This window comes from Haliotis cracherodii, unplaced genomic scaffold (genome assembly GCF_022045235.1).
Source record: "Haliotis cracherodii isolate W230 unplaced genomic scaffold, xgHalCrac1.p SCAF_5, whole genome shotgun sequence".
NCBI classification, from domain to species: domain Eukaryota; kingdom Metazoa; phylum Mollusca; class Gastropoda; order Lepetellida; family Haliotidae; genus Haliotis; species Haliotis cracherodii.
In genome coordinates, this window is record NW_027266308.1 from 8,161,988 (window position 1) to 8,177,037 (window position 15,050).

Consider the following 15,050-nt stretch of genomic DNA (forward strand, 5'->3'; position numbering starts at 1 on the left):
TCCAAGCGACAGTCACCATTTTTAATTTTTTGACAATTTTCCGCCCTTTATGAGCACATTTTTTTTGTTTTATCAAGATTTACACAAACAGAATACCTACTACGATAACTCCTAAGAAAGTTCGCTTGTGGAAACCAAATACAACGTCAGCAACAACGTGAACAACAGAAAAAGCTCTATCAGCTCTGGGTGGAATTGGATTCCTGGAGAGCACCCCTATTCCATCTCCTTTGCTAAATCATTCATGAACATATTGAATAAAACCGGACTCATAATACATCCCTGCCGAACCCCATGGTAACATTCAAAACTCTGAAAAGTGATGGTCATATTTAATACGAGAATATACACATTTACAGATAGCTATAATAGTATTATACATCTTTGGAGAAATCATATTGTCATTCAACCCCACACAAATCTTAGTCCCATCGATAGAATCAAACGCTTTAGTGAATCCACAAAGAGAAAATTTTACCCCTTTTCTTAGATATATAACGCAGAATAACTGATTGGAGAATGAAACCTACCTGTGATTCCACTAGTTTATCTCATGCCTCACTCCAAAACGGCAATCTTGTATTGAGAATGGAAATATAAACCTTACTAAAGCTACTTAAAATGTAATGCCTCTGTAGTTTGCTAGTGAGTAGTATAGACAATGACAGTTCTGGACCACTTCCACAAGAGCCTGATTTATATACCTATACCACTACTACAGAAGGATTTTTTTATGGAAAAATGATGATGCGATTCAACGATCGTCATGATTCGTATCAAGAGGGCGTCTTTTTCTTCTTTGGCACCCTAAATTTCGGCACGGGTGGCCAAGTCGACTATGGCGCCGCGATTCGCTGTGCAGAGTTGCGTCCCTTGGGCAAGCAAGAAACCTATGATTGTGGGTTAGAATCCCGGTTCGCCCCGATTATGTTTCTAGGTTTGTCAGCACCATACCCGTGCTCGTGGGTTTCACCGAAGTGGTAAACGTCCGAGACCTGCATCAGTTCGGGCTTTCTTCCTTCATTAAGCTGACACGCCGCGATATAACTGGAATACTGTTTAAAGCGACGTTAAACCCAACTCACTCACTCACTCACTCACGATTACACTGATCCTGGTCGCTGATCATGTGACTGAAATCTACAAGTGAGTGGCAGGTGCTCCGACACTGACCTGGAAATGACCTTAAAATGGCTACAGAATGTAAACAGAGTAGTTCTGATGTGATGTTGCCTACAACACTCATGCCATTAGCACCTACGGATGTAAAGTCTCCCTTACCGACGTCAGCACCACACAGCCGTTTAATATACTCAAGTTCATTGCACTGGACACATTTAACAGGACTTTTCCAAATGAGTTCACAAGGATATCGCACGAGTAGGGCTTCAGGTCAATATATTCACCAAGAACAGTCATCAATTCCCAGCCATCCTGCAATATCGTCATCAACCGAATCTACTTCAATTCCCGTTCTTGCGTTAAAATCGCCACGAGTCAGTATGTGAATATTTCCAAGTTTATGCAGTACTTCAAACAACGATTTAATAGGCATTGCTATTCCACAGTTTTGGCTTTTTTGTTTGTTTGTTGTTTAACGCCGCACTCAGCAATATTCCAGCTATATGACGGTAATATATGTAATATATGTCTGTAAATAATCGAGTCTGGACCAGACATACCTTGGTGATTTACAGGTTTTACTCATGCAACAAGAGTTAGTGGGTATTATCTTACGCCGCTTTCAGCAATATTCAAGCAATATCACGGTGGAGGACATCAGAAATGGGCGTCACATACTATACCCATGTCGGGAATCGAACCCGGGTTTTGGGCTTTAGCCACTAGAAACAAGAATCTTTTTTTAGATTCAACACAAACAATCAATAAACATTAAAAATACAATAGATACAACATCCCCAAATACATGCTCTTTCACATACTTGACTAATGAATGGTCAGGCTCGCTGACTTGGTTGATGCATGTCATCGTATCCCAATTGCGTGGATCGATACTCATAATGTCAGTCTCTGGATTGTCTTGTCCAGATTCGATTATTTCCAGACCGCCGTCATATAGCTGGAATATATCTGAGTGCGGCGTTAAACAACAAACAAACAAACAAACAGAAGTTGACTACATTCGTTTGACTTTGATGCGGATTTCGCGGGTTCGAATTCTGCCGTCTTATTTACGTTTTTAGTGAAATTGTCCTATAATCAATGACAGTTCAACTGTATATCTAAAGTTCGTCCGTAAAAGAATACGTTACTCAAATACGCAACGTAATTTATCTTGATATACACGATGATAAAGCATTGTTGAACTTAGAAATCAATATCAGGTTTGTGTGAAATAAAGATGCGTCTATACAACTGTGTATACCATATAAAATATATATAAGTTATATTTCATCTGGTGCTTCTTATATTATTTAATTTAATTATGCTGCAAATCAGAGGACATTTTAATTGAACACTATAACTCTTTACATGTCATCGTGTCCCAATTGCGAGGATCGATGCTCATGTCAATCACTGGATTGTCTGGTCCAGACTCGATTATTTACAGAGTGTCCTCATGTAGCTGGAATATTGCTGAGAGCGGCGTTAAACAACAAACAACATAAAGTCTACATTTAAAATCAACACACTTATGTCGTGTTTACCCATTACCTTGCACGCCTGTAATTTCAATATTCTGCTGATTCAGGTATTTTAAACACAACCTACAGCAACATATGTCTTCAATCAAAAGTATTCATGTTTCAAAACCAAACATCCAAATCTAAACAGTTCCTTTTGGGGTAATTGTACCGTAGGGTCTGTTGATTGATTTTCAATATACGTATTTAAATATAACAAAATAATGTCAAACACGTGTCAAAGATAGTCAACTAAAGAAGATCTTCAACACATTATTGTGTAAGTTGTAGCAGTATCACGGGGGGAGCATGGGGTTTTGTTGTTGTTGTTGTTGTTGCTGTTGTTGTTGTTGCTGTAAGTGTTTAAGAGGTCGCCTTCTGCCTAAGCAATTTCGGCCGACCTGTCCATCTGTGTGAGAGTAGGGTACACATATCTATTGCGACTTTTGGTATTCATAAAATTTCTGTTTTTGTCTTGATATGATTTCTATTTTCGTATATTGATATAATTTCATTTTTATATTTGGCTGCTCCGTTTATACACGTTCGCGTAGCTGTCCATCTCTCAGAAATAGAGTTAGTTTGGCCTTCCAATAGCGTCTCTTGGCTTTAGGAGATCTATGACAGATAGTGAATCTAACTGCAATTCTTGTTTTAACCGAGCCCGGGCTGGGGCGTGGTCTTGACATTACAGTAACAAGTGAGTAATGGATTGAGGTTGATTGCAAGATGGACAAACCTTGTCATAGTGCTTTTTGTGACCGAGTCTGAGGCATGAGATGGCTATTTCAACTTTACTTTCATTTGGTCTTATGTCTCCCGCGTTAGGTTTCATGCCAGGAGCCAGAGACGAGTGGTATCACACCTAACGAGCCGAAGACGAGTGGTATCACACCTAACGAGCCGAAGACGAGTGGTATCACACCTAACGAGCCGAAGACGAGTGGTATCACACCTAACGAGCCGAAGACGAGTGGCATCACACCTAACGAGCCGAAGACGAGTGGTATCACACCTTACGAGCCGAAGACGAGTCTTATAAAAATTAACGTGCTGGAGACGAGTGTTATAAAACCTAACGAGCTGAAGACGAGTGGTATAAAAATTAACGAGCCGAAGACGAGTGTTATAAAACCTAACGAGCCGAAGACGAGTGGCATAAAACCTAACGAGGGCACATAAAAACACATGTATCCCTCGTGATACTGCAATAACCAATTTTCTGACAGACATGTTTTTTTAATATGACATTATAAAAGAATTGAAACAAATTCAAAATTGATAGAAAACAGCTGTTCGATTGAGCCGAGGTTAACTTGTGCTGTCACGTGACTTTCATTGACTCGGAAATAGCGTGAGGCTTTTTGCTTCAAAGCAAGGTTTTATTTTTACCTCTCAGAAATCCACGTCCGGTCTGTCTTTTTCGTGGCGGGGTATAAGGGATCTATTCTCCCGTTCCAAAACTTATTTCCCTCCAAGGCGGGGTACATAGAATTTTATCAAGATCACGTGAACCAATCAGATCTCATCATTCTCACGTGGATGTATGATAATGCATATTGTTTTGAAATGTCGTTATTATCACGTTCATTATTTCAAATTATTTCAGTATCGTACTCAATTCAGTACCGGACACCACATTTATCTATTTTACATGTATACGACGGCTAAATGGGCTATTTGCAAACAGTTTGTGTCTGGCACATTTTTGTGTGTTAAACAACGTGTTATTTTAAAGGGAGGTATACATATTTAGTTGTCTGTCCAGGTAACTAATTTTAACAATTGTTTTCTAAATAAAATATTATTTAAACCACGTTAGCTTACATCTTGCTGAAACCTGTGGCACGGACAATATCAAATATCCGTGTCAAACAAAACCCCTACATCACTGGCCTACAACAGTTGTACCTGCTTTTATAGAACACCAGCTGTTGTTATCAATCAATAGTTGTAGAAATATGAAACGTCAATGCTAGAAAATAACAAGTCAACGAACCAGATTCCACTAGGCGTAAAATGTCAAATAGCCGTGAATGGATCACTAAAAACCAGGCATGACATAAGGTTACATCGCGGCGCGTCAGCTTAATGTGGGAGGAAAGCCCGAAGTGATGCAGTTTACCACTTCGGTGAAACCCACGAGCACGGGAATGATGCTAACAAACCTAGAAGCTTAATCGGGGTTAATCATAGGTTTCTGGCGTGCTCAAGGGACGCAACTCTGCACAGCGAATCGCCGCGCCTTAGACGACTGGGCCACCCGTGCCCCCTTATTAACCTAGTGAATTTCACAGTCCACTCAGACACTAACATACTAATCAGTATTTTTTACGAGGTTAAAAAGGTTAAGTAGTAATCAGATTTACTTTAATTGTCTGCTTCCTTTTTAATACTGTTAGGCACACAGCAACAACTCCTTGATGAACACGACCCGTGAAGATCCGGGGTAGAATAGGTCTTTAGCAACCCATGCTTGCCGTAAAAGGTGACTATGCTTATCGTAAAAGGCGACTAACGGGATCGGGTGGTCAGGCTCGATGACTTGGTTGATGCATGTCATCGTATCCCAAATGCGTGGATCGATGCTCATGATATCACTCACTGGATTGTCTGGTCCAGACTCGAGTGAGTGAGTGAGTGAGTGAGTATGGTTTTACGCCGTTTTTAGCAATTTTCCAGCAATATCACAGCGGGGGACACCAGAAATGGGCTTCACAAATTGTACCCATGTCGGGAATCGAACCCAGGTCTTCGGCGTGACGAGCGAACGTTTTCACCACTAGGCTACCCGACCGCCCCCAGACGATATGAAAGCCCACCGTTTGATGCTAGATGTACAGGGTGTGATAATATGCATCTTCATCATAAACACTCCAGATTTCTTTATTCACAGATTCCTATTAATTTATTTGAATGACAGATCAAGGTTGATAGTCTGTTTCACAATACTCAATGTTGATTCTGACGAACGAGTGTTGACGAGCTGATACACGACTGGGCGTGGCATGCGCGTGACATGGGCGTGTCACTGTCAAGTCAGCTTATTTATGCATTTATGATACACCACCTCTGTATTATAATTACACCTGATTTATGTGGGGATTCGAAATTTAAGAAGAGTGTCTGCTTTCGAATGATTTTAATCAAACCAACCACGGTAACTTAATGCCATCTCCAACTACAGCCCCATATCTGATAGCGTTCCATGGTATTGATGATGTATGGTGTTATATTGACAATTCTGTTATATGCGTAAATAATACATATAATTCGCATCACCCGGTGACAAGCGTTTACCAAGCTATCCTGAAAACTAATTAATGTCGCCGTCGCATGAAGGTAATGGAGGGTAATGATCGTCACACACTGTTTGTTTGTTTGTTTGTTTGTTGTTTAACGCCGCACTCAGCAATATTCAAGCTATATGACGGCGGTCTGGAAGTAATCGAGTCTGGACCAAACAATCCAGGGACTGATATCATGAGCATCGATCCACGCAATTGAGATACGATAACATGCATCAACCAAGTCAGCGAGCCTGACAACCCGAACCCGTTAGTCGTCTCTTCCGACAAGCACAGTCGCCTTTTACGACAAGCATGGATTGCTGAAGACCTATCCTAACCAGGATCTTCACGGCAGTACATCTGTAAAAGTGAAAAGTTTCGGCTTTCGACTAAATAGCCTTTCTCTCTCCGGAGCACTTCAGACAGATTTTTCACGGGACCATGACACATTTCAAGAAGTGTTTGTTTTTGGAATTTTGGATGTAGCACCCACTAAAGTCCGATCTCCTCGACAAGCTCGTGTGTTACAGCTGAAATTCACCATCAGCTATCCTTGATCCTTCGCTGAAGACCATCGCTGTCCTTGATCCTACACTGAAGTAGGGGCAGTTTTCCTGTGATACCAAACATGATTGATACCATGCATGAGCCAGTGAATGTTGTTTAACGCCGCAATATTACAGCTTTATCACGTCAGCCTGTAAATAATCGAATCTTACTAAATAATCCAATGATTGACAGCATGAGCATCGATCCACACCCACGGGTTACGATGAACTGCAACCACCCATGTCACCGAGCATGAATACCCGATCCATCTCAGTAGCCTCTTACAAGTGTTGGTTACCGGGGACTAATACCACTGACTCCCCCCAGGGGACATCACGTATAAAAAGGTTTTTGCTCTGGACAAACTCCCCCAAAATACTTTTTCAAATCTACAAATACACCCTACATTTTTCGTGAATCTCAAGCATATTAAATAAACCATAAAAAACAACAGTTATGATGGTTCACAATAGACGACCAATGGGATCGGATGGTCAGGCTCGCTGACTTGGTTGATGATGCATGTCATCGTATCCCAATTGTGTGGATCGATGCTCATGATGTCAATCACTGGGTTGTCTGGTCTAGACTCGAGTATTTACAGACCGCCGTCATATAGATGGAATATTGCTGTGTGCGGCGTAAAACAACAAACCAAAAAAAACAAAAAAAAGGTGTTCTAGTAAGCAGTGTATATATTGATACATGATACACCCACGGGGTCTGTGAGGACTGCCAACGTGGTGGTCACGTGCTGCAGTGGTGACCATCGATACCAGGGACGTCTCCTTGACCTGGTCAGTGCGTGGCCAGATTACAGTATACACATGATACCTGCATAGACAGATTTATTGGTATGGGGAGCCAATGTTACAACCCAAAAGTGTATTTGATTACATTGTGGTGCTTATTACATTAATTTATGAGAGATTTATTGTCCCATTGGAAAAAGCACACTGATTGATAGTTCAATTTCACCTTAATACTGTTCTTGGAAAATGTTAACATGACCAGCTAGTTTCTTTCGTAACTCCTAGGTTTTTATACTTTTATACTATACAGTGCAGAGGTTGATATGTGAGCTAAAATAATGCCAAGGCACTGTAGCTCACCTGATATGTCGTCAACAAAAGTTGTTGCTGGTGTTGCTGCTCAAATATTAAAACATGTTTTGGTCCCACAAAAAAACCTCAATAAATACCAAATTCGATTACATTTATGTTACAAAATGGCTGAGATTTGGTCATAATTAGCTTAGTTAATGTGACTGCCATGGTATATTGAAAGTCAGGTTTGAACCTCTGGAGGTGAGGTTAGGTTTAACGTCGTGTCCAAGATTATTGCATTTATATAGCAACGTGCATGCAAGTGTGTGTGTGGCTGCTTGTACTAGTCCGGACTGATGCCGATTTATAGTGCCAACCCTCTGAGATACCATGCCACAGTTTAACATGAATACCCCACTCAGACACAGTATACTGACTCCGAGCCAACCAGTCCTTGTCTTAGACCCTTAATGCCGAGCGCCAGACAGGATAACAACAAGTACCGTCTTTAAATATCTTTTGGTATGACGCGGCAGGGGATCGAACCCTGGACCTTGCGCTCTTCCGAACCTCTTGAACAATTTGGGGTGTGATCATTGGTGAGAGCCAGTATGTGAAGTTTCAGCTTCATAGATCCAGTGGTTTCTGGAGAGATGTGGTTTACAATGTGAGAAAATGCATTCGTATTATATTCAAGGCTATTTTTCCTTTTAAGCACAATTGAATCTGTTTCGACAAATAATCGAAACTGGTTATATAATTGTTCTCCTTGAATAATTTCTATAGAATCGGGGTAAGAATGTAGGTCTACATCATTTATAGATTGTCATATTTACTTTAGATGCTTGTAAAGGTGGCTCTTTACTGGCCTTATTAAGCCCCCGTTACACTATCGTCGGAAAGGGCAAAGGACTATATTGTCCTGGGATTGGCTTCAGAGGAAGCACCAGCTTAGTGCCTTTAACTGTTGTCTCAAAGAGAGGATTCCAGTGCCGATGTCAGCTATTTAAGTGAGTGAGTGAGTGAGTATGGTTTTACGCCGCTTTTAGCAATATTCCAGCAACATCACGGCGGGGGACACCAGAAATGGGCTTCACACATTGTACCCATGTCGGGAATCGAACCCGGGTCTTCGGCGTGGGGAAGCTATTTAACAATGAACAGGGAAACGTTTGGCTTTCTTCTTGAAAACGTGAGGCCGTACATTCAACGCCAGGACACAAGACATCAAATCCATTAAAGTTTGATGAGAAACAGTATTGGTTTCTGTTGCATCAAAGTCGGTCAAAATCTTTGTGAAAGTTTTGGACGGTATGTTACACAAGTGTTTGATACTGTATCGGGGGCTTTAGATCACATAAGTCTCGAAGACAATACCAAATATTTATCAAATGTAACAACTTAGGTAATATTACACTTTATCATTTTCAAGTTTCAATTATTCTGCAAAACTCTGTTCAAGTATTTTGTTTTAAATAATCCGAGGAACCTTTTTTTCTCAGCGAAGGAATATGCCATGTAGGAGTTAACACATTGTTTATAGTGGTTCACAGCAACTTAACACGGCAATGGAAAACATGTATCACTAGGCATGATCTATGCGTAAGATTTCGACAATTTTCAGATATATATTTTAATGCATTTATTTCTCAAAAGGGAAACAATAAAGTGAAAGTGATAACTAGAATTAATCACTCGTGTTTTTAATATGGGGAAATGTCAACATCGTTCCGTTAATATTAGAATTTAAAAATACTCTCGTGATGAATCCTCTTTATATCCAATGCCCCAGTTTCTTAATACAATAGTTTCATTCAGATTTACTGACAAATGAAATCAGACCATAAAACCTTTAGTGAGAATATCAGTACCCTTCATCTGTACCAGATGGGACGTGTACCTTCACATTCAAATCATTATCAGATGGTTTATCATCAGATATGTAATTAAAAAATAACTACATGATACGTGTGGTATGTTAAGGCCTTCTAGTGTAAAGGAAGCCATTATGATGTACAGGGAGATGTCGTGCGTGGTTGGGGTGTTATTGTGCCAATAGCTACAAAGGGTGTCTGTTAATGGTAGCCAATCACTGGAGTCGTTAGTAACCTGATTATTTGCAGGTGACGCAAGTGTTCGTTCGTCATCTGGTAATATCAATATCACAGAAAAGGTAATAAATAAGATAACAATATGTAAACTCTGCAAGAAAAGAAACGCACAAGCGATTTTATATGATTCTATGATTTATATTTTATATATCATTTAAATAATCAACAGATGATAATTGATCGTTCAAATTTGATACATATTATTCTCATTGACCCAGGTTCCAGGTGGCACACGAGGAACACAGTATATTTTCAAGGTGAAGGTCATCTGTTCTCAATATCTTGTATGGCCACCATTAGAGTCCAAAACTGACTGGCATAGTCGTCCCATGGAATCAATTAGAATTGAATGTTCACCCACTCTGCCTGCAGTACTTATGCTAACCGTCGGAGGTTCTGTGGTCGTTGCTGACGTCCTCACAGTCGTTGATCCATTGCATCTCATAAATGTCCGATTGGGTTTAAATCTGGAGCCCCGGAGGGCCATGGCAGGACCTGGAAGTTGTGATTCCTGAAAAAGGATGTTGTCAGTTGTCTTGCCGTGAGAGGTCGGGCGTTGTCTTGTTTGAAAACGTTTGTTGGTTGCATAATGGGGAGGACGTGTGGCCGAAGAATCTCATCTGTGTAACGCTGTGTTGTTAAATTACCCAGAACTTGCACCAAGTCTGTTCTACTAGTGTTGGTGATGGCTGCCCACATCACCACACTACCACCACCAAATCTGTCCGCTTCCTGAATGATGTTTCGTGCATAACGTTCCACGCGACGCCTGTAATTAACACTAAAGTCTACCATCCGCACGGCGAAGCATAAAAAGGTGACTTGTTACTGAACCAAACTTGTCTACATCGTAATAATGACAACACTCTGTGACCTTGTCACAACTTACGTCGCAGCCGACAATGCAGGTCAGTCAAAATGACCCCTCGAACAAGTCGTCTAGCGCGAATTCATTCAGCGCGTAAACGGTTCATCACTATCTGAGCTGCAGATGTTCTACGCAATCCTGTCGTAATTGTAGAGGGGGCCGTCATGGTTTTTATCACGTAAATTACGTAGCCGTATGAATCTGTCCTGTGCTCTAGTAGTGCTACGTGGTCGACCAGATTTGGTAAGGTCCCGTGTGTCTCATAACGGTTCCAGTCTTGCAATGGTGATTGGTGGGACATGGTAACACCTGGCTACAGATAACAAGATTCTCCTGTTTGCAGTAGGCCGATGGCATTGTTGCGATGGGCTCCTGTCAGTCGTGGCATGTTTTCGCTGTTCACTCGCTGTAAGATTATGATGTTGCACGTGCATGTCATGTTGGTGTGTTTCAGCACCAATCTCTCACATGGTTATGTTTTACGATTTTTCCATCTTTTCACCAAATTTCTGCAGTACCTCATTCTTTCTACTAAAATTAAGCCCAACCAATGCAGAAAAGACCAATTCATTTTAGGTATAACTTTTGTGTGGATATCGACAACACTGTGTCAGATATTTACTTTTTACTACTTTTGCGCTTCTTATCTTTGCAGAGTATGTATAGAAAACGTTCATATTTTAAATATATGTCTACAGCGATACATGTGTTAAAACGAGTACTGTCGGAAATGGTAGAAAAATGTTTTTTCCGGCTTCATGTATTACATACGAATCATTGGGCTATTAAAATAACATATATCAAAATAACGAAAATCTTTTTATTCTATCCTATTCAACTGACACTGTGAACATTTAAGATTCTATAATAAACTGTATCTTTATATACCTATCCTATCTCACACTATGCATTTCTCATTCTAAGTGGAAACGTGCATAGATTTTCAATTTCTAAAAAAACAATTCACCTGAACACACCTTAACATCACCATGGTAACCTCATAATAATCCGGGACCGCCTCCGTGGTCAAGTGGAAGAAGAGCGTCCGCCCGGAGAACGGAAGGTCTGGGGTTCGATCCCCGGCCGCGTCATAACAAAAGACGTTAAAAGATGGTACTTGTTGTTACCCTGTCTGGCGCTCGGCAATAAGGGGCTAAAACAAGGATTGGTCGGCTCGGAGTCAGTACACTGTGTCTCAGTGGGGTATTTATGTTAAATTGCGGCATGGTATCTCAGTAAGCTAGCACTATAAATCGGCATCAGTCCGGACTAGTACAAGCAGCCACACACACACACACACATACACGTACATGCACGTCGCTATATAAGTGCAATAATCTTGGACGCGACGTTAAACCTTATTTCACCTTACCTTACGGGTCAAACGACCAAATGCATCTCATCTCCATGCTCGACGAGCACGTGATGTGCAGCCCTTTACAAATCGTCATATTACCAACAGACGACAATGGTGGTTTCAGATTCGTCCTGATTCACCTTGCACTTCCTTGATAGGCGTGGTTGTGTCGAAATGAACGTCAAGCCAATGTCAACCTGAGACCTGACAGATTTGGCAGTGGATCGGTTATTGTCGTTCTTCAAGATTGTTGGCGATCATAACATCTATTATCATACTTCACTGCCGTTTGTGGGGCGGTCGGGTAGCCCAGTGGTTAAGGCGTTCGCTCGTCACGCCGATGACCCGAGTTCGATTCCCGACATGGGTACAATATGTGAAGCCCATTTCTGGCGTCCCCCGCCGTGATATTGCTGGAATATTGCTAATAGCGGCGTAAAACCATACTCACTCACTCACTCACTCACTGCCGGTTGTAAAGTGTTCATAATTCTTTAATTATTTTCAAACAATTACTTCGTAGAAACTAATATCTCTTACAATTTTAGAAATTTTAAGTTATTTCCGAGTATCCTCGACATTTTTTGGAAGAATATCTATGCTCATACATTACTGTTATGGAGTATTGACTGCTAGATATGCCTTCATATGGCCCAATCGTCTAAGGCGCTGTGCAGAGTTGCGTCCCTTGGGCACGCCTGAAACCTATGATTGTAGGTTAGAACCGATATCCCGGTTCGCCCCGATTAAGTTTCTATACTTGTCAGCACCTCGTGGGTTTCACCGAAGTGGTAAACGTGCGAGACCTGCATCACTTTGGACTTTCTTCCCACATTGAGCTGACACGCCGTGATATAACTGGAATACGGTTAAAAGCGGCGTTAAACTCAACTCACTCACTCTTTTAACGCCGCACTCTGCAATATTCCAGCTATATGACGGCGGTCTGTAAATAATCGAGTCTGGACCAGACAATGTAGTGATTGATATCATGAGCATCGGTCCACGCAATTGGAATACGATGACATGCATCAACCAAGTCAGCGAGCCTGACCACCCGATCCCGTCAGACGCCATTACAGAATCTGAAAGAAATCTAAACGTGCTTCGTTTGGGCTATGGCATTACAGTTTATCTGTGTTTTTAACGAAATATGATATGATTTAAGGACTATGACACAGACTACATATAGCTGTACATGTTCATCTACATGCTGTCTATTAGTCTGTCTCACAGTCCTTGAATCACATTATTTTCCTCCTCCATAACCCAACCCGTAATGCTATACCAAGATGATGCAAGTCTAGATTTCTCCAAGATTCTGAATCTGAATATCCCATATTGCCGGGGCTCTTTTTCAATTCCCCCTGTGTTTTTTCTTTAAAGTTTAAAGTCATCAGAGAGAAAAACTCCAGTGGTCCTGAATGCAGTTGTAATGTATGATTCGGAGACGATGCCTTGAACTAACAGGAATTAGACCATGTGATTGGTGAGGGGGGTAATTAGCCACGGGACCTATGAAATTAGAACGGGGGCACCTTCCATTGCTCGTGGCGGCCATGGAAAATGAACCGAAGGAAGAGGCGGTGCTCCCGATGGATGGGGACGTGCAAATACCTAATCTAGACTGATCATGAAGTCGCTCGGACAAAGAATTGTACAAAGTAACGCAACTGATGTCATCCGAAAGTGTGGAGGTATCTCTGGATAGAACTTGTTGAAAAGTTTCATGTTGAATATGAGACGTAGTTGGTGGCTGTGTTGTGGGAGCTGTGCCCAGGCACTCTAGGACGTTCTTTGTAAGTAGCGTACCTATGGTATCTGTGTGAACCGGAAGCTGCATTTACCGATACAGGCGCACAAGTAGATTATAGCCAGTTTGTGAATAGACCCACTCTTCTGCCTGTGGGCGATGTGACCGCAGGAACGGCTGGGGCGGAAGTGCCCAATCGGTCTGAAGTCACTTGGAGTTGGAATCTCCCACCCTGGAACATTCGCCGCTACCTTTTGGTCCTGAAAAATACATGGTATGTCCACCGTAATTGGCACCATGTTGTCCTTGGCGACCACGTCACAAAAAGAACTGGATTTGCCACTAAAGCACTCTCGGAAATGCTAGAAAACTGCTTTCTGGCTTCATTTAATAAATACGAGTCATAGGATTATAAAAAGAGCATATATGAAAATAACGCATATTGCCCTAATCTAGCCTGTCCTAACTGACACTGTGATTACCCTTAGAATGTACTTTTAATATGTACAGGTAATATGATGATCAACTTAGAAAATATTCGTGTCATGCATGTATGAAATGGCCTTGGCCTATAACCTGAGGTAATTACCTGGCACCTGTCCCGAGGTGATGACCTCACACCGTCCCGTGCATTCTCACAGGTGCAAACGTCACCGAGTTGGGGGTGGTCTCAAAATATTGCTGTTGTTATTGGTTATTAATTGACATGTACGTTGATGTGGTAGCAAATATTTGTTGTTCCACAGATGATTTCTTGAGGTAGCATTTATCTCCGCTGATGACGTATATGAATCTTTACTATTGAATATTGTGTTATTTCTTGCCACGAACCCTTTACACTTACACTTTACACCAAGATGGGCACAACAGGCTTGAGCTCGCTATGTTTGACTGGCGTACGTAAGGCAACGTGACCGTGTTGTGCCGCCAGCACATATGCCTTGTACTTTACAGGGTTCTCATTCAGCCGAATTTTCTCTATGAGTTGAACTTTCTTTTCATATGGTCTGAAGTCGACAATGTCAGTATCCGATTCACGGACGTTATTTTAACTGACGTTGTTTAAAATGGGCAATAGCTGAAGTTCCAACCAGTCTATGAACACATCATTTCCTATAATTTCCTTATGAAAATAACTAGTTTTCTTTTTTTTCGCCTCAGCTAGCACACATCCATCAATAATCCCCATATCATGGGTTGCAGAGTACAAAACAATGACACGATTACCTTTACCTGATGGTACCATGGATGCTTTTTGTCCATCTGCCGATACCCACATGTAGTCAGTGGAATGATTCATCAAGGTATATTATCTGGACGCCCTGACTGTGATAATTATGAATGGTTCGGAGATAATGTGACCCCATCAACAGGATGGAATATTTTGGCCTGAAAAGTACTCGGTCATCGCCACGCGCAGTGTATCGAAAT